We start from the raw sequence: 27,272 nt of genomic DNA on the forward strand, positions 1-27,272 counted from the left end.
ATTCAGATAAATTGAAATCATGTAACTTTTCTCATCATAATGCAATAAAAGTTTAAAAAAAAAAAGAGAAAAAGAAAATACTGACTCAAAGTGCCTAATATAATGTGAAAACTACAGTGGCTTCTCTACTGCTCTAATGAATAGAAGCAAGCACAAAAGACATGTGGTGCCCAGTGCATCCTTAATCCAAAGTAATCCAAAGTAATGGCCCAGAGACCTATCAAGTATTTATGCTGTTTTTATACATACTGTACATATTTTATTTGCTAGCAAATATAAAATATTCACCTTTTTTCTTAAAAAGAGACTGTAAATTATTCAAAGTACAGTACATTTCACCATTTTTTTCCCACAGGTAAAACAGGTTTCTTGGATCGGTAACAAAGTTTTTAAAAAGCAAGCCGGAAAGCACTGGGGGAAAAACCACAATAAAAGAAAAATCAAATGCCCATAAGGAGTCTTAATTTTTCCAGCATCTAAAAATGGGAAATTAGCTATCCAATCGGAAAATCGGAGGCGGTCACCTAGGGATGAACCTTATTGTGATTGGAAGATGGCACAGAAATTAGACATTCCTTCTTTCATGTCTACTGAGGTAGAATATGAAGATTAAAGTTTGAAGCATGTTGTGTTCAATCACATGCATGGCACTCAAATTCTGATATTTAAGAAAACCTTTGTTGTTCTATTTTATTTGAGACAGAGTTTCAGTGTAGCTGTGACTAGGCTAAAACTTGTTATGTTGCCAAGAATAGCCTTAAACTCCTGATCCTCCTGCCTCCAAGTTCTGAGTCATGACTAGGTAAGAAACCCTTGATAATGAAATAAAAGTCATTACACACCTTTTATGTATGTATGCATATATGTATGTATGTATGTATTATGTATATGTGTATGTATGTGTGTATATATATGTACTATGTATATATGTATGTGTGTTATGTGTATGATGTATGTATGCATTATATATGAATATATGATGTATATATGTATGTATGTATGTATGATGTAGGTACGTATGGCACATGCAGCACTACCCTAAGAGTGCAGTTGATAAGGACACTCACTTTTGATTTGTCATGCTTCTGAGAGTATTTTCTTATGCCCACTCTGTCACTGGATTTCTAAAGATTGATGACTCCATGCCCGATACATTGATCTTTGCAATGTTCTAAAACACTTACGTTTCAAACTAGAATTCTTATTCCCCTGGAGTCTACATAATGTGCAAAGTGGTAATTTTACACTTAAGTTATGCGATAATCCATATGTTTACTTGGTTTAATTAATTTTCCTCTGGAAACTGTTCCTTTAATTATGTTTTGCATATCTGAATGATTCTCATTTTCTACCTGTGTTCCAAGGCACCTGACTTTAATGGCTTGCTTCTCTAGGTAATGGAAAGGATACCATTACATTTTCTCTGTTTTGATAATAGAGCTTACAAGTTTGACCTAGCTAGAATTCTGTGTCCTATTTTCTCACCTCATTAACTCAATTAAGATGTTTCAATGACATTTAACACCTTACGATTATCTAATTAAAATACAAATTTAATTAAAGTTACTTCATAACCAAAATGGTAGACTAAAGACAGCCGTGAGTTCTCTTTCTGCTTCTCTTTCTTGGCTCTTTACCCTGTTCCCTGACCCTACTCCACAGCACCGAGGCTTGTTTGCTTTTCACAGTTTTTAACTGACTATCCCTTGTTTTCCTTCCATCAAGCTTGCAAAGCATACACGTGGCATGAATGACATGCTAAGAACATTTGAATCCATGTCATGCTTTGCGTTTGGATTGCTGCAGAGCAATGAGCAGAGCTAGAATTTTCTGCTTCACCCAAACAAAGCCTCATTACCTTTTCTATTCCAGCTGTGAAAGCCCAACCAGTAGGAAGTGAAATGATTTCTTTCCAGGTCCCAGAGCAAGTTGTTAGCAGGAATGGACTGAGGCATCTGTGCTGTCTCCTCTCCTCGGCACCCATCAGACATTACCCTTTGTGTTGCTGATCTGGAGGAAGACACTTTCTTCTCTTAGTGGGAACAGCTGCATGTTGCCTGAGTCCTGAGATGTTATACTGCCTTAGAATTACTAATGTCCTAATTATTTTAAATTTATCCCTAAAAATAGCTTACGCCAGTACAATAATGTTGGTATATTATTGCAGCCCATACTTTTAATTTAAAAAATGCCTAAAAATTAAAGGATTTTACTTAGAGGGTTTTTTTGTCAGGTACATTCATACAAATTGGAGTAATTTGTTGGTAGTGTAGAGATAGGGAGATCAGAACAGGCCAGAGCCTCCAAAAAATGTTTAGAGATTTAATTAAAGGCAAGGACATCTGGAGAATTAATTTTTAATATCAAGGATTGTGAAATTTTAAATTATAAGGGGATAATGAGTTGACATTTTAGGAAATTTACTTTATAGAGTCACCTGGGAGCTTTGAGAAGAACTGAATGGATGGATGTCACCCCACATAGGTAAGATCACCCCACTAGAAACAGGAGAGTGCTCTGTGCTTCTTTTTTCATTCATTCATTTTTAAACAAATTATATTTCAGAATAGATAGCATTTCATTAATAAAATCAGGATAACATATCTTATTTTGAAACAAACATTTCAAATATTCCTCTCCACTATGTGTGTGTGTGTGTGTGTGTGTGTGTGTGTGTGTGTGTGTGTGTGTGTGTGTTGGGGGAATTTATTACTCTAACCCAATAACTGATGACTTTTTGAGTAGTAGGAAATTATTTGTCCATTGAGATGTCCCCCCCCAATTTGTTTTCATAAGTCATTTCACTTAAGAGAATTGGTTAAATTTTGGAAGTCAAATGTCTCTGGAGATGAGATGAATGTTAACTGTTTTAAATACATTAGACCTTACTGTTATGAAAACGGACAATACTTGTTTGCAGAATGAATGGATAAATGAGGTGCTGCTTGTTAAGCACTAACTTAATGTTCCTTTGTAATATATGCATTATTTCTGGATATGATGGCATGCAACTGTCAACTCAGCGCTCAGGCGGTAGAGGCAGGTATCATGACTTTAAGGCCAGCCTGGGCTGCTTTGTGAGACTTCATCCTCAAAAATATGCAGGGATTGTTAGGGTTTCTTATAAATTTTGCATTATTTAGATTTTAAGTCTAATTATGAGTTTTGCAATGGCAAAGCCTGTGGGAAACTCCATCCTGGTAGATGCAAAGAATATAACATTCTTTTCTGAGATCATGGGCAAGCCTGACTTAAACGTTATTTTTCCTAGTGAAGAGAGGCAAGTTCTATTTGCAAAGTAGTGACACCTACAACAGGAATGGTGTTGTCAGAAACAGAAGCCCCAGAAAGCATGAAAGAAGAGCTTATTCATGAAAATCGGCAGCTAGCAGAGGTGGGTGGGTTGACCTGTTATGTGTATACACACACACATACCACAGGAATGAGCCATAGAAAGCAAAGAGAATATTTCCTCTCCAGGGAGAGAAGAAGGATGGCTGCTAAGTAGCTATGAGCAGCTCTCACAGGGACTCTGGTTAATACGCCTCATCCTAAACCCACTCGAGTCACACACTGACCTCTTAACAGGTCTACTAGTGATGATGTACACGTGCTGTGTATTGGAATTAGAAAGTAGAAGATAGAAACATATCAGAATACCTCGCCACTTCCCCCAACCCATCCTGCTGCTATGATTCTCAGGGGGCACCCTTTTTGTTGGATGGATGATTTCCACTTTTGACTTCTTGAACGAGTTGTAACTCCTGTTAACAGGCACTTCCTGAGTGTCTGCACCTTGATTTTCCACCAGTATCTACCTCCTTCTAGCTCCTAAACTTACCTGATCTCCTTCCCCAAGCTACACCTTCCTGACAGCCTCCTTAGGTCACAGGACACCACAGTTGTTGGCAGCCCTGTACACTTCACAAGGTCCTTGTTGAAGGCTCTCACTCTTCTTCCCACCACTTCATGCCTCTTCATACTGTCCTTCCTCTTATCTTAAAACACCAAAACAGGCCCTTTAACTTCATTTATGTCCTGTCTGGCCCATTCCATAGCGAATCAAACATGTTTCTTTGGAGTTCCTGCAAAGCCATGCCCTGTGCCTGACCTGAAAGGTCAATCAACACATCGAATTTTCTCAACTGGCGATCAATTGGAAACACATCTGGTGATCTACAACCAGCGTTCATACTCCTGTAACAAGACTGACACCTGAGTTCAGCACTCTGCATTTGTCACTATCTGTGTCCCCCCCAGATGCTAACTCTTTGTCAGCTTCTCCTCTTAGAGCATGCACAGTAGTACTAAGTATTTAGTACTTGTCATGTTGTCACTGATCTTTACAATGGCCAAACTCATACCATTTCCCCAACACACCTTCTCTTTGACGATTTTTGAACCTTCCTTCAAATAGATCCCTCTGCATTAAATATTCTTTTTATATCCCCAAGACTACCTGTTTTTTTTTAAATCTACCTCAAACACAAACTTTTCCTTAAAAATCTTACTTAAAAGATTTGCCATTTTCTGAATCCAAAGTAGCATGTTTTTCTTAACTCCTAGTATTTACTGATGAAGTGATACATATCCTGGCATCTTTAGATGTCCGTCTGTATGTTATGACTGTCTATAGACTTTCTATGCTCTTCCACTGGTCTCTTTTCCAGCCATGCTCTGTAATTTTTATGATGTTACTTGATTTCAGATGTTTATAACTCTCAATGTGAAATTGTTTTCAATAGCAAAATCACAGACAAAAATCACAGCTTTGGGAAGAGACTTCTTGAATCATAACACTTTGGGGTTTGGGAATATTTTAAAAGAAGACTTAAATGCTTTTGAAAGTGTAGACACATGAATCATTTTTGTGGGAAATTAAGCACTGTGCCAGTATTGTAGCATTTCATGCTATTTCACAGGTAACTTTTAAAATCAGATTACTGGTTTTCCTTTCAGCCCTTCTTTTCCCTGCTGTATTTGCTACCTTGCATCATTTTAAAGATTGATCTCTCATGGTTAGACAAATTATACCTGGGGAAATTAGCCCAGGTGCAAGCCAATTAATTGTCAAGCCAGAAACTCCCTGGTGAGGTAGGATGAGCTTTCCCACTGTCTTCTGTACTCTAGGCTTCTATGACAGATCTTTTCTTTTAAAGAAAGAAAAGTGACCCTGTGTGGTTTTGTACTTGACCTTGGATTTTTTATCAGTCAAAACATTATTCCCTTTTCTTAGGACAAGTAGGAGGAAGGTGATATTCACACTGGCTTCCGTTTACCTGTCCCTAATGTGACTTTTCTAGAGAATCAATTAAAAAATACCTATTCACCCCATGTAGCATTGATAATGGACCAAAGAAACAACTCTAGCCAAGCCTATCTTAGTGAAACTGAGTTTAAAAGGATTAGGTATAATAATATGGGAAATGGATTACTTATAGGGGGCATAGGTGACTCAAAGACAGATACATCACTGAAAAACATATGTTAGCATGGGTAACCCCTCACAAAAGCTGCATCCATGGAGGCCCATGCATAGTTTGCAGGCAGTTCAGCCTATTGGAGAGTCTCCAAGAAAACTTTATTATTCACATAATCTTGGGGATGGATCTTATGAATCTTGTAAGTTTCAGGAAATTCCTGGGACATGAGTTGTTTGCTTCCTGAGTCTTAACAATTAGCTTCTCTCCAGGCTGGAATATTTGAATATAGAGAAAACTATGATGAAATCTCTTCAGTGGGATTCTTATGTGTGGCAGGTCTCCTGATCCCAAATTGATGAGCTTATACCGTCCCCATCCATCAGTACCTGTGTATCTTTAGAACTAGGAACTTTTGATTGAATAATCCATTATAATCTCTTAATAAAACAGAAAAGCTTGAAAGCAATGATCTGAGAATGTCTGGCTCTCTCCTTTTATCTAATTATTCCCATTATTTTCCTTGCTCGCTCTCTTTTCCTACAACCATACTGTCAACATTTTCAATTAATCCAGTATATAATCTCTGGCTTGTGTTTATTCTTCTAAGTTATTAATTTTGATTCTATATGCATTTCTTATAGTTTTATATAAGTAGTACTAGCATCAATACTGTAGATTGTACTCTTTCTTATGCTAGTTATTCAGGATTCTGTCTTTAAAACTTGTTGGCATTTTTCTGTATTCATAGAATTCCTTGCTGTAGCCCCTGATCAAACTACTGTAGTGGAAATGTAGTACATTTTCACCATCCTCTAACCCAGTGCTAAATACCTGGATTACTTCCATCACCCAGAAAAAAAACATCTTGATGACCACTCACAAGCATGTTTCTGAATAAGACTACACATTAGCATCTTCAGGAAACTGTAAGGAGTAGCATTCCTGAGCCTTCGACTGCACACATGGTTAATTTGCTTGTTTCCTTCCAGAATGTTCTCTAGCATGATTTTTCTAATTTATATTCCTATCAGCTGCGTATAATCACAGGAGTCCACATCCCTATTGTTTTGCAAGGTTATTGTGTGTGAAATCTTTCATTGTAATGTAACTTAAATGTCGATGAATAATGAATTTAAGCAGCTCTTTCATGTGTATCAACCTTTAGGGCTTTCTGTTCTATAAATTGCCTATTTATACTCTCAGCCTGATTTCAAGTTGGAGTTTCTTCCTTCTAGGTGATTTCCAGAAATCCTTAGTGCATTCTGTATTCTGGTTGTTGGTCCCTTGTCAGTTTGGGGCATTGTCAAACAATTTCTTAATACCTGTCACTTCTACTTTTGTTCATGGTGTCTTTCATGCAATGAAAACCTTGTGTTATCCAATTTGCATGTTCTTTCAAAAAAGAACAGTACTCAGTACAGCTGAAAAATAACCAGTTCTGGCAGGAAATTTTATCCATTGGCCAATATGCACAGAAGGGAAGCTTTAGAAACACCATTTTCCCAATCAAGCCTGGTGTCTGGTACACATGCTGCCATCATAGCCTTGCATGGGAGGGGTAGAGATGTCCAAGGATCAGCAACAGCTTCTGTCCTTCCCTAGTTAGACATTACTAGCTGTGTCTTGGTGCTACAAGTATCTCCATATAGCTCAGGCAGGCTTTCAGTTTGTAACACTACTGCTATAGACCAAGTAGCTAGGTCTTGTTTGCTGTTTTGTCTTGTTTACACACACACACACACACACACACACACACACACACACACACACACACACACACTATGCTTGGCACTTTGTGAGTGCCTGTTGTAGTTAGTAATTCATCTATAAACTAGAAAGAATAAGTCTCATGATTTAGCAGCATCCTTGGCCACAATCTGCCTGCTCTGTAGATTTACAAAGCCAGGAACAAAGAGAAGAAGAGAATGTGGCTGGTACCTTCTCATCTACTTTCATAAATATCTCACTCCTGCAAGGATCTTTCTGTACACTGACATTACCTCAAAGATCCTAGCACTCCACAGGGCTGGGCTAGAAAGAGCTGATGTCTGCGGCACAGTCTCTAGCAACCCAAGACCAAGAAGGGAGGAAGCAACAACAGTCTGGATGTTGTTCTCCAACGCATGTGTCTACATTGTTCTCCTCAGGCTGTCCTTCTTTCCCGAACCTGTCTCCCATCTCATTCTGTGTCCACCATGCTCCCACGAGGATTATGCTCTTTGCCCTTGCTTCTCAGATCTACACTTTTGTTGCATTTCTTCAAGGTTGATTTGGAGAGAGAATTGGCAAATCCATCCCATTCCACTCTCCTAAAATGAAGCCGAAATCAAGGGAGTTTTAAAGTAGCTCTGTGGGTATGCTGGGGTTCAACACTTTCCTTTTTATCCACACTTGGCATTCCCTGTTTTCAGCTACCAGTAATAAACAAGAAGAAATGTTATAGAAGGAAACCCTAAATGAACCATTTAGCATCACTAGCTCCTAGTTGGCTTCTAAAAATGACTGATTTTGGAAGCCACAAAGATAGAAAACACATTAGTAGTTCCCTAAATCTTTGCTCTAGATAACACTACGGATGTGTGGGTCATGATGACAATGGCTGTCTATGTGACTTTTCAGAGTCCACCTTTCTTGAAATCACTGCCTCTTCCTTTGGAACAACCAACACTACCACATGACTGAAGAGGCTGAGATGGTGTGGCGTCTTTGCCTTTGTACAGATTAATTTTCTTGCTGTGAATAAATATATATACCCAGGAAAAGAAACTTAAGAAAGGAAATGTTTATGGCTCATACTTTGAGGGTACAATTTATCAAGGTCCAGAAGTCATGGTAGTGAGACCTTAAGGCAGCTGTTGACATTATACCTGTGATCCATCAAGAAGTGAGGGATGGTACTGTCACTCAGCTTAATCTATTCTTTTAATTCATCCTGGGACCCCAGCCTATAAGATGTCACTGCCTACATTTAGGGTACATTTTCTCTGCTCAGTTAAACTTTTGTGGAAACATTCTCATAGACACACACATGTGTTTCCATGGTGATTCTAAATCCCATCAAGTTGACAATAAATGCTAAGTATCACAGCCTTCATAATCTGTTCATCTTTTTTTCTTCTCTTTCTTTTTTCTTCCTTTCTGCTGCCTTAACCTTTGGATCAGGTGCCACTCAGTTCTGTACATAGACATACATATTGACAGTGTGAGAAAAGTTTTGTCTATGAGTTTAATACATGGTTAGCTTGACCTAGACTTGTCTAGTCTCTCTTCTTTCCTATCAAGACTGAAGATGCCTATCTGATACCATGATTGGAAAATCTCCCATTCTCATCAGAAAAGACAAATATTCATCCCATTTATAAGCCTAAGTGTCCTTCATTATTTCTGCCCCATGTCTTTCATTTCTCAGCCTCTTAGAGCTGATAAGTTGGTTTGAAAGCATAGCTTCCTCCTTTTCACTCTTCATCCACTGACTAAAACCCTTCTTTCTCCTCAGTACTCTGGACGTTGGTCTCTCTGTAGGATGAGAACCCAGACCTCAGTGAACAGAGTAGAAGAAGATATCTTGAAAAAGAGAAATATTACACCCATAAAATTATTGTGGCACTATTATAACAATTGCCCTATCTTATTGTAATTGTTATTGTTAATCTCTCACTGTACTTAGTTTAGATATTAAACTTCATCACCAGAGATCCTAAAATGTATCCCCTAAAGTTATTAGAAAGGGCAATTCTTATTTTTTATTATCTTTAATCATTTTTTTTTACAGTCCAATCATTATCCCCCTCCTGGTCTATGCTCTGACAGTTCCTCATCCCATTCCTCTTCCCCCATTTCCAAGAGGATGTCCCCACCCCACGCCTCCCCATTCCCTGGGCCTCAAGTCTCTCTAGGATTAGGTGAATCTTTTCTCATTAAGGCCAGACCAGGCAGTCCTCTGCTGTATATGTCGAGGCCTCAGACCAGCTAGTGTATCCTACCTGGTTGGTGCCTCAGTGTTGGAGAGATCTCAGGGGTCCAGGTTAGTTGAGACTGGTAGTCTTCCTATAGGGTCACCCTCCTCTTCATCTTCTTCCAGCCTTTCGCCAATTCAACCACAGAGGGTCCCCAGCTTCTATCCATTGGTTGGGTGTAAGTATCTGTATCTGTCTCAGTCAGCTGCTTGTTGGCCTCTCAGAGGACAGTCATGCTAGGCTCCTGTCTCTAAGCACACCATAGCATCAGTAATAATGTCAGTCCTTAAAGTTTCCCCTTGAGATGGGTCCCAATTTGGGCTAGTCACTGGACCTCCTTCGTCTCAGTCTCTTCTCCATTTTGTCCATGCAGTCATTTCAGATGGGAACAGTTTTGGGTTAGAGTTTTTGACTGTGGGATGGCAACCCCATCCCTCCACTTGATGCTGTCTTTCTACTGGAGGTGGACTCCACAAGTTCCTTCTCTCCACTGTAGGGCATTTCATCTAAGGTCCCTCCCTTTGAATTCTGAGTGTCTCTCACCTCTCAGATCTCTGGTATATTTGAGAGGGTCCCCCCACCTCCTACCTCTCGAGGTTGCCTGTTTCCACTCTTTATGCTGGCCCTCAGGGCTTCACTTCTACCCCCCAATACCTGGTCATGTTCCCCTTTCACCTACCAAGGTCCCTCCCTCCCTCTTCTTCCCCTCATGATTGCTTTCTTCTCCCTCCCAAGTGAGATTGAGGCATCCTCAGTTGGGTCCTTAGGCTTGTTAACCTTCTTGAGTTCTGTGGCTTGTATCCTAAGTATTCTTTATTTTCTTGGACAATATCCATTTATTTGTGAGTACATACCATGCATGTCCTTTTGGATATGAGTTGCCTTACTCAGGATGATATTTTCTAGTTCCACCCATTTACCTGAAAAATTCATGATGTCCTCATTCTTGATAGCTGAATAGTATTTCATACAGAACCACATTTTCTGTATCCATTCTTCTGTTGTGGGACATTTGGGTTGTTTCCAGCTTCTGGCTATTACATAGTGGAACACAGGTCCCTGTGGTAGGATGTGGAATCTTTTGGGTATATGCTCAAGAGTGGTATAAATGGATCTTCAGTTATATCTATTTCCAATTTTCTGAGGAACCTCTAGATGGATTTCCTGAATGGTTGTACAAGTTTGCAGTTCCACCAGCAATGGAGGAGTGTTCTTCTTACTCCTCTTCTTCACCAACATGTGCTGTTACCTGAATTTTTGATCTTAGCAATTCTCATTGGTGTAAGGTGGAATCTCAGGGTCATTTTTATTTGCATTTCTCTGGTGAGTAAGGACTTTGAACATTTCTTTAAGTGCTTCTTGGCCATCCCAGATTCCTCTGTTGTGAATTCTATTTAGTTCTATACCTCATTTTTGACTGGGTTGTTTGTTTTTTGGAAGTTAGCTTCTTGAGTGCTTTATATATTTTGGATATTAGCCTTCTACCATATGTAGGGTTAGAGAAGATTTTTTTCCCAATCAGTAGGTTGCCAATTTATCCTATTGACTATGTTCAGAAAGGAAAATTCTTATGTTAGTTAAACTTTTAGTCTTAAAAAATAAATGAAAAATGAAATCACTCTAGTCTGGAGGGGGAAAAATCATCCAGATGAAACATTGCTAGACCACTTATTTCAAACTTTATAGATAAATTCAAATTACTCAAAACCATCTAAGACCATCTCTGAGAAGGAGTAACATTTGGAAATCCCTTACAGGGATTTACCTTAAATGCTATGGTGAACAGTGGGAATAGGGGGAGAAGTCTGAGAAAGTTTTTCTCCCCATCACCCCTCAGAAACTCATTACATATTGGACACAGTCAGAATCAGACTGTCCTGGATGTGCTGTGAGTGTTTTCTGAAATCTGTTTGGGTTGTTCATTATCTACATAGAAACTGATTCAAGGGCTTTGGGAGAGAGTCATCATTCAGGTTACTTTGTAGCACACAACAATGCAAGACTCTGCATTCTTTAAAAGGATTCTGGATGCCTGCATTGCTCAATGCTACTGAGTCAACTTGATTTTGATTGAGCCCAAGGACCATTTAGAAATCAAGCCTCTGGGCACTGTCACAGCCCAAAGCCTCAAGAACCTGTCTGGGACAGGGATGAAACTGATGGATGTCAAGAATGTGAGAAACAGTCCTAAAATATTGCCTAAGAAGTTTGATGAGTCTAAATGGGATTTTCCAAAGAAAAAGTAGAGCTGTCTACAGTTTTTTAAAAAATACAAACCACATAAAAGCCCTTAAAAAAAACCCAAACTATAGAAAAATATCAACAGGGGATAATACTATTAACAATGAGGCCAGATTGATCTAGAGATAATATGTTCACACACTACCTTTATTATTTCCTTCCCAGACCTTATTCTCTCCATCACATCATCTTCCTCTAGAGACAACTTTGCCTATTAGTATTAATTAAATGTGAATGTTAACATGTAGGAAGATTTATAACTTCCTTAGCCTGACAGCTGTGCAGTAGCTGAAATGCATCAAAGAGGATGAATGGCCCTGTCTGCCACACATGAATTATGACCCACTTCTCCAAATTGGCCAGAGCATTTTTAAAAGTATTTTTGGGGGACTTGCCAAACAAACCTTTTCAACCCCATCTCCTTGCTCCTCTCTAAGCACTACCACCATCATAAATGGACCAAGTCTACATGAGGCTGTCAGTAAAATCACGGCTCAAGTTTAAAAGTGGATGGCGGCAATCCAGAGGGTTGGGGCTGGAAGATCACAAGTCCAAGGTCAGTCTGAATGACATAGTGAATTGAAGGTCAAGTTGGGCTATATAGTGAGATCCTGTTTCAAAAACCTCCCAAATCTCAGTATGATAAAAAAGGTTTAAAAACTAATGACAGTGATTTAGTGGTAAATATTTTGACCTCAAATTTAATCTGTTTGGAGCACAGTTAATTTGAGTGTGTAAAATAGTACATATACTTTGCTTCTGTAGGTTTAGGATGGGGCAGAAACTAAATTCTTGTCCTATTTTCAGGTGTAAAAGCACCTGACAAAAAGGATGGATGTCAAAATATCTCTGAAATGTCAGAACAGAAACTGGCAATTTCATATAACCATGACATTACACATAGTTTTCAAACCTGACTCTTTAAAACTTTAAAAATTTAGCCCATATTATGATGTTTGAAAAATCACACAAAGGTTTCAAACTCTAGTTTTGTTGGGGATATTGATCTTTAGCAATATGCTTGCCTAACATGCCCAAGGCCTCAGATTTAATCCCCACTACAATTAATAAATAAACTATGCTGGATTGACTATGTATTCAACTTACTATTATAGTCAGAGTGGCCTTATTAACACACCTCTTATTATCCCATTGTCTTTACAGATTAATTAGCATAACTTTATTATTTCAGATTACTCCAACCTTGGGAAATGATCTAATTGCTCATTAATTCAAAATTCCTGATAGGCCTATCCGTAATTCACAAGGACCACCATGGGGAAGGTTGACTTACGCTTCCTTAAACACTGGAGCCTCTTGTCTCAAGTTTCCTGCTTTGCATATCCACCAGTTCTAAAGTGTTAAACATGATCCATCCTGTAACCAGATCAAGATCTGAAAGTTTCTCCTTAAACCAAACTTCTGGCTCTCAATAGAACTTGACCTTTCCCCTCTCCAGAAGCCCCCCTGGGGACCTGGTAGAGGAAATACCCTCCATTCCTGAATGGAGGGGTAAACTTGATTCTGTCTCATCTACAGGCTGTTGCTGAAGTGTGTGTCAGTGGTGGTTTTCAGCAGGTACTGCAGCATGCAGGAAAAGTACTTAATGACTTACAGAGAAAAGAATGGCCTAAAGGACACACTTTTCATATCAGTAAAAATAGATGTGGAAGAGGAGCTGGTAGAAAGATTGCATTGTTGGAAATGCTTTAAATATTTATTTACTGTATGTATGTAAGCACAGTCACTGTCTTCAGACATATCACTCAGCCATCTCTCCAGCCCCCCTTTTTTAATGATTTATTTATTTTATGTACATGAGTACACCATTGCTCTCTTCAAACACCAGAAGAGGTCATCAGACTCCATTGCAGATGGTTGTGAGCCACCATGTCGTTGCTGGGAATTGAACTCAGGACCTCTGGAAGAGTAGTCACCGCTCTTAACCACTGAGTCATCTCTCCAGGCCTGGAAATGGTAAGTGTGAGAGTTTCATGGCCCAGCACATCCTGTTCCCCATATCTAGCTGTCATGGTTCCAGGTAGTTTCAACACTTACGACTATCTGACATGCTAATAACATACATATATTTTTCTTTATCTGTTCTTACTGAAACATAAACTTCATAAGGACAAAATCTTGACTTATTCTCTGCTGTTATCCTCAGCACCATAAACAATGGAATGCAAAGTGGGGAGAAGAAAGAAGAAAGGGAGGGGGAACAAGGAAGGGGGAAGGAAGGAAGGAAGGAAGGAAGGAAAGAAGGGAGGGAGGGAGGGAAGAAGGAAGGAAAGGAAAGGAAAGAAGGAAGGGAAGAAGGAAGGAAGGAAGGAAGGGAGGGAGGGAGGGAGGGAGGGAAGAAGGAAGGAAAGGAAAGAAGGAAGGGAGGAAGGAAGGAAGGGAGGGAGGGAGGAAGGAAGGAAGGAAGTGAGGGAGGAAGGAAGGAAGGAAGGAAGGAAGGAAGGAAGGAAGGAAGGAAGGAACAAAGGGAGGGAGGAAGGAAGACAAGAAGTAAATGCTTTCTTTTCCTTCTGTATACCATGAGACCAGATTCCTACAAATAGATTGACAAGATACAGATTAGCATATAATGGGTTTTGAACATTGTACACACAAAGATCTCAATGGTGATAACATTGCATGGGTAGATAGCATCTCCGTTTGTACAGCATCTTAACAAAGAACAATAATTTTGTAAAGAAGTGAAAAGACAAAAGAGGCTTTGGGCTTTGAGGGTCAACACAGCATACCATGGAAGGGAAAAATACATAAAGAAAATTAATGGAGGACAAGATGCTTTTGCAAGGCTGTCACCACGGCTCTGGCTCTGTCCCCTGCTCTTGATTGTCATAAATCACCCTCTCTGGTAGGTGAATGTCTCCATTGGCATCTCAGGTATCTTCCAAAGCACACGTGCTGAACGCTTGCTTTCCTGTCTGCCACAGTGGGAAGAAGTGAGATGACTGAGAATGTAAGCTTGAAGGGAACATTATGACCTTAGTCACTTCTTCCTCTTTCTCCTCATCTTTCTCCTCTCATCCTCTTCCTCATTTTCTTCTTTTCCTCTCCTGTCTCAGGTACTAGGAGTTGAACATCTTTCTTTTGCAAGATAATGCCCATTACCATGTTCTGCCAAACAACTACAGAAACTTTTGAAACCATGAGTCGAAATAAATCTTTCTTTCTTGTAAGCTGGTTGCCTCAAGTATTTTGTCACAGTGATGGAGATCTCTGTGGTAGTGCAATGAAAGATAGCACAGAACTTTTCTTGTGTATGCTTTTCCTCAGTTCAACATAATCTATGTGCAAGACTGGCATAATTATAGGCATGTCCAACCCATAGCCTTTAGGTCTGTCTTAGGGTTTTACTGCTGTGAACAAACACCATGATCAAGGCAACTCTTATGAGGACAACATTTAATTGGGGCTGGTTTAAAGGTTCAGAGGATCAGTCCATTATCATGAGAACATGGCAGAGTCCAGGCAGGCATGATTCAGGAGGAGCTGAGAGTTCCACTTCTTCATCTGAAGACTTCTAGCAGAAAACTCACCTCCAGGCATCTAGAACTAGGGTCTCAAAGCACCCACAGTGACACACCTACTCTAACAAGGCCACACCTCCTAATAGTGCTACTCCCTGGTCCAAGCATATATAAACCATCACAAGGTCCATGGAACTGCATGTGACTGAAGACAGCTATGAAAGGGGGCTAGAGGTGGGGTTGGCTTTTGTTTTGGTTTAACTTTCTTCAGAATTTTGTGATTTTTTTTTTTTGGTATCCTGGTTGTGTAGTTCTTAAATGTAAACTTTGTAGATAACTGCATTGTGTTACAGTGTCCAAAGTTTGGACTACTTACTAGAGTGTCACACTACATTCTGAATAGGGAGATGATGTGGGGAAAGAGAATACAATGCATGAGAACTTCCTTGGGGGAGAAACAATGGCATCTATTACTCAGTTCAGGTTGTGAAGTCTGTGTGTTCTCCTCTTCTATTATTTTAACCTTCTGTGAGAGTTGACTCTGGACACCTGGGTTATGTTAGTGGTACTCTAGGGACTTTAGATCTGAGCAGCAATCGGAAGTGCAGCTGTCCCATGGCCTCCAGACTTAGATACTGTAAATGGGGAGTGGTACTTAAGAGCTCTACAGGCTGCAGGTAAGCATGCTTCAGACTCTATTAACTCTGGCACAGACAAAACCAAGCCCCACATGCCCAAAGGGAGCAGAAGAAAGCCAGATCTTGCCACCATACTGACCCTGATTTTGGAAGGTATGGTTTGAATATTAAATGTCTCCACAGGCTGATGTGTTTGAACACTGGCTCCCTAGATGGTTTTTCTGTTTGGGGAATGTATAGAAGCTTGAAGAAATGAAACTTCACAGAAGTAACTTAGATGCTGGGTAGTAGGACTAGATTATAGATTATAGGCTCCTTTGCCTCTGGCCTATGCTTCTGGGCTTGGAGCTTCTATGCCTCTCAGCTTCTGGGACAACTTTGATGGGATCAAGTTGTACTCCAGGAGTTAGTCATGCTCTGAGATGACAAACTGATACCCTCTGAAGCCATTAGCCACAGCAAAACCTTCCTCTCTAAAACTGTGTTTATTGGCTGTTTGGTCACAGTGAGGAAGAAGGTAACTAATACAGGAAAGCAGATATGCTGAGATGGAGGGAGGGAGGAAGGGAGGGAGGGAGGGAGTTAGGGAGGGAGAGAGGGAGGGAGAAAGTGAGCGGATTGGTTAGAGGATCACAGCAGGCTCAGGACAAGAACAAGGTCAGTGAAGTACTCTCTTCAGTCACCCAAATTTCAGAGTGCTTCAAAACACTTGGTAATCCAGGAAATAAGCTTTTCACACAACATTTTAATAAATTAAAATTAATGCAGAGTAATTATGATGAACAAATATACAATTTTAAAGCAAAGGCAGAACCATTGCAAATGTTTTGGTTTTGCTTTTGCTTCAAGCTCCAACATGGCTCCCCACAGCACTCTGATTTCAACTTTATCTAAATTGTTGATGCTTTCTTCACTGTGGATATTTTTGCATTAATATTGATACTTGAAAATAGATCTCAGAAGATAGCACAGTTGACAACATGTTTGCCACATGAATACAAAGACCTGAGTTCATTTGACATCATCCACATAAACAGTGGATATAGCAGCATGCACCTACAACTTAGGGATTATGGATGTGGAGACAAAATAATTGCTAGGACTCAGTGGCCAGTCAGTCAAATCAGTGATCTGCAGATTCAATGATAGATCCTATCTCAAAAAATTAGGCCTTGTGTGACTGGAGAAAACACCTGTTTTTGGTTTCTGGTCTAAACACATAAACATACACACACACACACACACACACACACACACACACACACACACATACACACACATTGTATTTGTCATACTTCATCAAAATAAGAGAACCAATAGGAAATATACTGGCATGATGTATATAAAAGAGATTTATTATAAAGCATTAGCTCATATGACTACAGTGATAGGAAATACTGTGAAGTGCTTTCTGCATCTACAAATGCAGCAAAGCCAGTGTTTTCATCATTTCCAATTGCTGTGATAAAATACCCTGACAAGAGCAACTTAGTAGAAGAAAGGGTTTGTTCTGGCCCACAGTTCTGAAGGGGCACAGTCTATCATGTATGGGAAGACATAGTGGCAGGAACAGGAAGTGGGTGAGCTGTGGTGCATTCATACTCAAGAAATAAAACATGAACAAGAAGTAGAGCTGAGTTATAAGGCCTGACTACACACACCACCACCACCACCACCCACACACACCCATACACACCATACACAATGACCCACTTCCTCCAACGAGGATCCATCTCCTAAATGTTCTGCCACATTCCCAAAAAGCATCTTCAACTTAGAATCTACCAAGTGTTCAAATGATTGAGGTGAAGATGGGAAGATTCATATTTAAACCACAACATCTAATAGCCACAGAACTAATGGTATATCTTATAGTCTGAATCTAAGAAAGAGGATGCAGTCCACCTTTTTGCCCTATCCTGGTCTTCAGCACTTTTGATAATGCCTGTGGTGCTGTGATAGAGCTCACTTAGCTAAGTACATGCTTACTGTGCACAAGGCCTTGGGTTCAATGTTCAGTGCTACAATAAACAGAAAAACAGACGATGCCTATGCACACCTAGGAGGACCATCTGTCTCACTCACTACCTTGTAGCACCCCTCCAGACACACCCAGAAAGAATGTCTAGTAGGTGTGCTGGCTTGCTTTTGTTAACATGGTACAAACTAGAGTCACCTGGGAAACAAGAACCTCAGTTGAGGAACTTCCTTGAGTAAATCGGAGTAATCAGATTTACCTGTGGACATGTCTATAAGGCATTTTCTTGATTGCTATAATTCTTCAAATTTATGTGGAAGGGGATATGAGGATGAATTCCAGTAGCCTTTTCTCCTGAAATCCTTCAAGTTTTCTAGATCCTATCTAATGGTTTTCACTGTATTTTCAAACAGTATTATGTATATTAGAGGAAAGGGTGATTCTATTAGAAAGAAAGACAAACTCTGACCTTTGCGTTTTACATGCTTTGAAATAGCCATAGCACCACAGCACCACGGTTGCTGCAAAATAACCAATGGGCAAAAGGAATCTGCAGCAGCACCAATGGCTCTCTTTTTTTAATCATTTCTATATCCTTTCAATAAAGAGAGATGGAGCCATTGTTATGAGAAAACAAAAACAAGATCTATAAATGACATGTACAACAAAAGCAAAACACTCCCATGAGAAGGCTTCAAATCACCAATAACAATAAGGTGCCTGTGTTCTCAAGTAAGAGAAAAGGCTAGGGAAATGCAAAAGACATCTAGTGAATGGCCTAGAAATTGAGTTGTCAATAGGTGACCATCCATTCCTAAGGGGAAGTACACACCCTCATCATGGATAGTGACCAACCACAAGGGAGAAAACTGAACCTTCTTCATGAATAGTGCCAATCCTAGGGAGGGAGAGGGGATTATTTTCAGAATGGAAGGTGTCCAATCCTAATCTGGTAGAATCTATCTTCAGCATAGGTGGTACCCAGTTCTAAGACAGAGTTAACCTTCAACATCAGTCCAATACAATGGGAAAAGTCTACTATCAAAACTTGTAGGATTTCTCAACAGGGAGAGTAAAGATGCTAAGACCTCAAGAAAGTGTTTGCTGTCAGCATGGGATGACGCATAGTCTCAAAGAGAAAAGGTGCAACCTCGGTATAAACAGTACCTAATAACAAGTCTATCCTCTGTATGATGGATGGTGCCCACTGTCCACAAGGAAAAATTGGGAAGTGCCTTTCCAGACTTCAGATCCTCCACAAAATTTCAGATCAGTATATATATTTAAAGATAAAGAAGTTTTCCCAATTATAAAGGCCATAATTTACATAAAGATGAAATAATGGATTTTATGCATTCAATGCCACCTTAGAAAATTATGGCAAGTCTCTATACCTCAGGAAACTGTTAGGCATTGTATGAAAATGAACAGAATAGGGACACACTCAGACAAAAGAGAAGGGCCAGACCTCAGTAGTTGGGTATGTCCTGAAGTACAAACACAGCACACTGGCAACAAGGAGTAGGGTTCCAAAGCACCAAGCTAGGAAATTCTCTGTTTCTGTTCTCTCTGGGACACTGGAGAACACGAAACAGTGGTGGCTAGTTGACTCCTGTGCCATGTTTTCTTAAGAAATGACAATTACAGAACATTATTTCTTTTTTTAAGATTACTTTATTATTATACATAAGTACACTGTAGCTGACTTCAGATGCACCAAAAGAGGGTGTCAGATCTCATTACGGGTGGTTGTGAGACACCATGTGGTTTCTGGGATTTGAACTCAGGACCTTTGGAAGAACAGTCAGTACTCTTACCCACTGAGCCATCTCAGCAGCCCCCAGAACATTGTTTCTATAGACAATGAAATCATGTCATAAAGATAAGAACAGACAGCAATGAAAATCTTAATCTTGTATTTCTACGTCAGCCTTGAGAGTTTGGAAACAGTAGAAACCAGGTGACAGTAATTGAGGCTGAGTGATTGAAAAAGAAGAGAAAATTATTCAGATCATGGTTTGGAATTAGAACACAGGGTGCCTTGGTAAGGTTTGAAAAGTGGGCTGAGAACATTTAAGAAAGAATTCAAAGTGAAAGAAAAGCTCAGGGTGCAGACTTAAGTAGGACAGAGTGAAGAGCAGAGTCATATCATAAAGAAAATGATGGGAAAGAAGAATTAGAGAAAATGAAAAACAACAACAAAATGTGTAAAATGATGGAAAGTGCTGAAGGGCAACATAAGACTGGTCACTTGGAGGTGTGGTTTGAAATTCAACCGACTATTACGAGAGATCTTTAACTGGCAAACTGCCCTCATCAGTGGATGAAGACCATTACAGTAGGAACGGTTTAGCTAGCCAGGAAATGGGAGCCTGGCAAAGGAATAGAGCTACTCACTGCTCTGTTTTGCTCATGCTCTTGTTTGCCCTTCCATTCTGACAAAGCACAAAGAAGACCCTTTTGACATGTCAGTGGACACTCTCAGACTTCAGAGCCTCCTAAACCACAAGCCAAATAAACACCCATTTTCTATAAATTATCCAGTCCACTGTGTTCTTTTATACCAATACAAAATTGATTAAGATAGTAGCATATATCTGCAATAAAAGTCTCCAAAGAAGAAAATCAAAGCAGAGACAGCAACTATAAACTGAAAATATCCCTGGTATTCAGAAGATTTGAGTCTACATTTACAGAACACAGAAGATGCATGCCTTTGAAAATAAGTACAGAGTAATCAAAATGAAATGTTTTAACAAACCTGTTGAACATACAGAAAAAAGAAAAAAGAAATGAAAATTTTCAACCAAAGAAAAAGAAAATAAGATAGGCAAAGATTTCTCAGTAACATTCACTGTAGTGTAACTGAGGAATGTCATAATATTGAGGGTTACAAAATGCGGACAAAGGTTTTGCACTCAGACAAACAGACATTGGGTTTAAAGTTATATACAATTAAATTAAAGTTTTTAAATAATTTGAAACTATAATACTAACATTGTTGGGAATGTACATATGAACTATGAACATAACCCAAAAAGGTCCTGGAGTACATACACGTTCTAGCTGTGTTCATTAACCAACATAATAGTGAACACCCACACTGCCCAAGTTGTAGAGAGTAAATAGTGTTTTGCATTAAAAGAAACCATTCTCTGTTCCTTAGATCCAGTTCTCCAGTTTCGTACCCAGCAGTGCACCTATGGCAGCTTTTCCTGCCTCCTGTTCCCATCTCTTGTGGATCCCATAGACCTTTCCCTTTCAACTTTGCTTTCCTCACTTGTTGTTTTGTACCAAGATCTAACCCCAGCAGGCACTACCTGCCCAGCCAGGGCAACAAGTAGGTTTAAAGTGAAAATACTCCTCACCATCTGTCCCTCCGATCCAGTGCCCCTATTCTCACCCCCAGCTCTGTGGCAAAAAAACAGCTGTAGTCTGCTTATTAATCTCTGACCCCCATCCTCAATGGATCACAAAGATCTTCTCCTCCAACCTTCCTAACCCAAACTCATCTTATAACACTAGCCTCCAACACCAGCAGACATACCCAGGGACCACCAGCTGAGTGGTGGAAACAGGTTGTCAGAAAATTTCCTACCAGTCAGTACAAAGCCACCACAACCTCCTAAAATCAAGGGAGGAAGCAGAAACCAAGGAACAAAACACTCACCAACAGACACAAAACCAGATACCATCACCCAGATCTCTATTCATCCCAAGCCCAGATGTCTAGATGACAGCATAAAAATACAATCAATAATAGCCAGATCAATATATCTTCACTGGGGCCCAACAGTGCTACTACAGCAGGCTCTGAATATCCCAACATGACTGAAAACCAAGAAAAAGACCTTAAAATAGCATGTTATGAAGAAGATAAAGGTCCTTAAAGAGGAATTGAATAAATCTCTTAATGAGATTCAGAAAAACACAAAAAGTATGAAGAAGTGAATAAATCCCTTAAGAAATCCAGGAAGATGTAAATGAACAGTATATGGAAATGAATTAAAATGTTTGAGAAATGAAGATAGAAGTAGAATTGATAATGAAAACCCAAACTGAGGGAATTCTGGGGGAAAAACTTAGGGAATTTAAACAAGAACTACAGAAGCAAGTCTCATCAAGAGAAAGCAAGAGATGGAATTTCAGAATACAAAACAAAAGCAGAAAACAAATGAAACCCTTGGGCATTGAAGATATGATTTTTTAAAATGGATACATCTACCAAAAAAGTGAAATCTAAAGCAAAACACCCAGGAATTCTGGGAAAGTATGAAAAGATCAAATCTAAGAATGATAGGAATAGAGAAAGAAGAAGAAGCCCAGCTCAAAGGCCCAGAAAATATTTTCAACAAAATCATAGACGAAAATTTTCCTAACCTAAAGAAGGGGATACCTATAAAGGTATAAGAAGCATATAGAACATCAAAATTATTTTACCAGAGAAGAAACTGCCCTTACCACATAACAGTCAAAACACTAAATGTACAGAACAAAGAAAGAATATTTAAAGCTGAAAGGGAAAATGACCAAGTAATATATAAAAGCAGACCTGTTAAATTATACCTGAATTCTCAATGGAGATGCAAAATGTCAGAAGGATCTGGACAGATGTGCTACAGACTTGAAGAGACCACAGATACCCATAATACTATACCCAGAAAAAAAAATCAATCACCATATATGGAGAAAATAAGATATTCTGTGATTAAAAACCCAAATTAATCAATATTTATCTACAAATTCAGATCTAAAGGTGTAGAAGGAAAACTCCAACCTAAAGAAGTTAAATGAAACCATGAAAACAAAGAGAATAAATAATCTCAGACAACATACCACACATACACATGCACACACAGGCACCATCACGATTACCACCTTTATGACCACCTGTCGTTCCAAAGTGGTAGGGGGCTGGGCTGTGGCCTGAGTCTCTCTCTCTCTCCCTGGTTGCAGAGGGCCTGCTGCTGGGGCCCTGGTCTCTCTCTCTTCCCTGGACTGCATGGCACGTTAGTTAAAAAGGAGGCAATGTATAAATGAGTTATTTTATTGTAGGAAGAATAGAATGTGCTGGTTGAGTAGAGGGAAAGAAAGGAGAGGAAGGAGAGAGAAAGGAGAGGAAGAAAGCAAGAGAAGAGAACAAAGAGCAGAGGAGAGAGAGAGCAAGAGTGCAAGAGTAAGAGGGGAGAAAAGCAAGAGGGAGAGTAAGAGCAAGAAGAGAAGTGTGAGAGAGTGACGGAGGAAGAGAACAAGAGTAAGAGCAAGATAGTGAGAGTGAGGGGGGGGTAAGAGAGCAAGAGAGGGAGAGTAAGAGGAGAATAGTAAGAGAGCAAGAGAGTGAGAAGAAGAGTAGGAGAGTAACAGAGTGAGGAGGAGGCAAACCAGCCCTTTTATTGTATGGGGCATGGCATGCCTGGCTTGTGGCCAGATGATTGTGTGTAGGGTCCAGCTAGAATGCTGGGAGCTTCAGGTATTGTCTGTCTGAGAGAGCACATATCTCCTGCAGGGGCAGCTGTGAGGGGTCCAGGCTAAAATCAGAGCCATCATCTCAGGGGCTATCACCGAACTCCTACCATCCCTTGTGAACAAATTTACTTTGTTAAGTGGGTCTCCAGGGTTCCCAGGTGGCTACTCTACTGGACTCCAGCTGTCAGAACTGCCCACTGCCCCACACACCAACAACAAAATAACATAAATCAACAATTGTTAGTGACTGATATCTCTCAATACCAATGGTGTTAATTCCCCAATAAAAAGACACAGACTAATAGAATGGATGCAAAACCAGAATTTTTTTCCTTTTCTTGGATTCAAGAAACACATCTCAACATTGAAGACAGATATTAATTCAGGGTAAAAGGATGGAAAAGGATTTTAAGAAAATGTACCCAAGAAACAAGGTCATGTAGTCATGTTAATATCTAAAAAACAAAAATACTTCAAATGAAAACTAATCAGAAGAAATGGGAGAGGACACTATATATTCATCAAAAGAAAACTCCGCCAAGACGATATTCCAATTCTTTTGTTTGTTTGTTTGTTTGTTTGTTTGAGACAGGGTTTCTATGTATAGCCCTGGCTGTACTGGAACTGACTCTATAGACCAGGCTGGCTTTGAACTCAGAAATCTGCCTGCCTTTGCCTCCTAAGGGCTGGGATTAAAGATGTGTGCCACCACCAGCCAGCAACATTTCAATTCTTAACATCTATACTCCAAACACAAGGGCACCCACATTAGTAAAAGATATACTACTATAGTTTAAATCACATACTGACCCTAACACACATTTGTAGAGGACTTCAATGCTCCAGTCTCACCAACAGATGGGTCATCTAGACAAAAATTAGAGAAATTCTAGGGTTAACAATGTACAAAACCAAATGTACCTAACAAATATTTATACATTTCATTCAAACATATTAACACACATGTGCACACTTGCATGCACATATGTGTACATACACACACACATTTTTTTTCTCCATACCTCATAGAACTTTCTCCAAAATTGACTACATACTTAGACACAAGGCAAATTTCAACAGACTGCAAGAAAATTGTAGTAATGGCCTACATTCTATCTGAATACCACAGATTAAAACTTAATATTAGAAACAACAGAAAGTTTACAAACTCATGAAAACTGAATAATTCTCAACTGAATGAAAAAATGGGTGAAGACAAAAATAAAGAAAGAAATGAAAGACTTTCAAGAGTTGGATGAAAATGAATATACACCCTACTCAAACTTAAAAGACATAGTGAAAGCAGTTCTAAGAGGCAAATTCATAGCACTCCAAGACTATATTAAAAAAACAACTGATCATACATTATACTAGCAATTTAATAGCATACCCAAAAGCTCTAGAACACAAAAACGAAATCAAATCCAAAATGAATAACTGACAAGAAATAATAAAACTGGGGACTGAAATGAATAAAATGAAACAAAGAGAACAATAAAAAGAATCAATGAAATAAAGAGTTGGTTCTTTGAAAAAAAAACAATAGGATTAACAAACTCTTTCCACATTAATTAAAAGGTGGAGATTGAATATACAAATAAACAAACTCAGAAATGAAGAGAGGACATAACATGCACTGAGAAAACGCAGAAAATTGTAAGGACATACCTTAAAAACTTGTCCTCATAAATTGAAACATCTAAAAGAAATGGATAATTTTCTCAATAAATACCATGCACATTATCTTATTAAATCTAGATCAGATAAGCAATTTAAATAGACCTATAAGCCCCAGTAAAATAGAAGCAGTCATTAAAAGCATACAAATCAAAAAAATAAATAAATAAAGCCCAGAGGCAATTAGTTTTAGTGTAGAATTCTACCAGACTTTCAAAGAAGAGTTAATGTCAATACTCCTCAAATTGTTCCACAAAACAGAAAACAGAAGGAATCTTTCCCAGTTCATTTTATAAGACCAAAGTTATCCTGATACCCAATCACACAAAGATTCAACAAGGAAAGAAAATTACAGACCAATTATCCTTATGAACATGGATGCAAATATACTCAATAAAATACTTACAAACAGAATCCAAGAACATATACAATACTAATAATGCACAAAAATTTAAAATGTAATCCACCATTTAAACAAACTGAAAGAAAATACTCACATGATTACTTTATTAAAAGTATAAAAGAACTTTAGTGAAAGTCCTGGGAAAGTTAGGACTACAAGGAACATATCTAGACAAAATAAAGGCAATTTACACCAAGCCCATAGTCAACAACAAATTAAATGGAGATAAAAAAAAAAAGCAATTTCACTAAATTAAGAAACAAGACAGGGCTGTCCACACTCTCCATACCTATTCAATATAACACTTCAATTCTTAGCTAGAGCAATAAGGCAACTGAAGGAGATCAAGGACGCATCAAGTAGTAAAAAAGATATCAATATATCTTTATTTGAAGATGGTCTGATAGTATAAATAATTGACTCTAAAAATTCTACCAGGGAACTCCTACAGCCAATAAGCACATACATTCAGCCAAGTATCTGGATATAAAGTTAAGTCAAAAAAATCAGCCCTCCTACATAGAAATGACAACTGGACTGAGAAAGAAATCAGGAAAATAACACCTTTGACAATAACCTCAAATAATATAAAATATTTTGGAGCAAATCTAACAAAGAAAGTAAAGGACAAGACTTTAAGTTTTGTCTTTGAAGAAAGAAATGAAAGAAAAAAAACAGAAGATGGAAAGATCTCCCATGCTCATAGATCTGTAGGATCAACATAGTGAAGATGAACATCCTATCAAACAGTCTACAGATTCACTATTATCACTGTCAAACTTCCAACACAATTTCTCATAGAATTATAAAGGACAATTCTCAACTTCGTATGGAAAAAGAAAAAACCCAGGATTTCTCAAAAAACCCTGAACAATAAAAGAACTGTGGGAGGTCTCACCATTTCTGATCTCAGGAGGTACTACAGGCCATTTTCTCTCTGGTGACTTTCTAAGGCTGGACCAGCCTGGAGGCACAGGATACAGGACCTGCAGAGGAGCTGGGACAGGGTACTTCATTCATCCATCTGCACCCAGAAGAGAAGGCTGATCCACAGCCCTCTGCACACAGGTCTTACCAGGGGAGAGCTGATCTCCCAGGAGTGCTGACACAGGCTTACAGACCCACAGGAGGAACAAGCTCCAGCAAGAGACAGCAATAACATCTAACACCAGAGATTAACAGATGGTGAAAGGTAAAGGAAAGAATCTTACAAACAGAAACCAAGACTACTTGGCATCATCAGTGGCATCATCAGATCCCAGTACTGCGACCACAGCAACTCCTGGATACACCAACACACCGGAAAAGCAAGATTCGGATCTAAAATCTCATGATGGTGATAGAGAAATTTAAGAAGGACATAAATAATTCCCTTAAAGAAATACAGGAGAACACAGATAAACAAGTATAAGCCCATAAAGAGGAAACACAAAAATCCCTTAAGGAATTATAGGAAAACACAACCAAACAGGAAAAGGAATTGAACAAAACCATCCAGGATCTAAAAATGGAAGTAGAAATAATTAAGAAATCACAAACAGAGACAAGTTTAGAAATAGAAAACCTAGGAAAGAAGTCAGGAACCATAGATGCAAGCATCACCAACAGAATATAAGAGATAGAAGAGAGAATCTCAGGTGCAGAAGATACCATAGAAAACATTGACACAACAGTCAAAGAAACCACAAAATGTAAAAATATCCTAACCCAAAATATCCAGGAAAGCCAGGACACAATGAGAAGACCAAACCTAAGGATAATAGGTATAGAAGAGAGTGAAGACTTCCAACTTAAAGAGCCAGTAAATATTATCAACAAAATTACAGAAGAAAACATCCTGAACCTAAAAAATGTGATGCCCATGAACATACAAGAAACCTACAGAACTCCAAATGGTTTGGACCAGAAAAGAAATTCATCCTGCCACATAATCAAAACATCAAATGCACAAAACAAAGAAAGAATATTAAAAGCAGTGAGGTAAAAAGGTCAAGTAACATATAAAGGC

General features: G+C 39.0%; 1 protein-coding gene across 1 annotated transcript in view; it reads right to left on the reverse strand.

The window, feature by feature from the left end:
- St8sia6 (ST8 alpha-N-acetyl-neuraminide alpha-2,8-sialyltransferase 6) overlaps nt 1-27,272 on the reverse strand; it is a 271,765-nt gene that overhangs the window by 193,024 nt on the left and 51,469 nt on the right. The window contains exons 2-3 of the mRNA XM_031369053.1: nt 24,853-24,883; nt 23,995-24,051 (exon numbers count right to left, since the gene is read on the reverse strand). The gene's annotated coding sequence lies outside the window, so the exon portion shown is untranslated. The remainder of the gene's footprint in view (nt 1-23,994; nt 24,052-24,852; nt 24,884-27,272) is intronic.

The sequence above is a fragment of the Mastomys coucha genome, unplaced genomic scaffold, assembly GCF_008632895.1.
Source record: "Mastomys coucha isolate ucsf_1 unplaced genomic scaffold, UCSF_Mcou_1 pScaffold15, whole genome shotgun sequence".
NCBI lineage: Eukaryota > Metazoa > Chordata > Mammalia > Rodentia > Muridae > Mastomys > Mastomys coucha.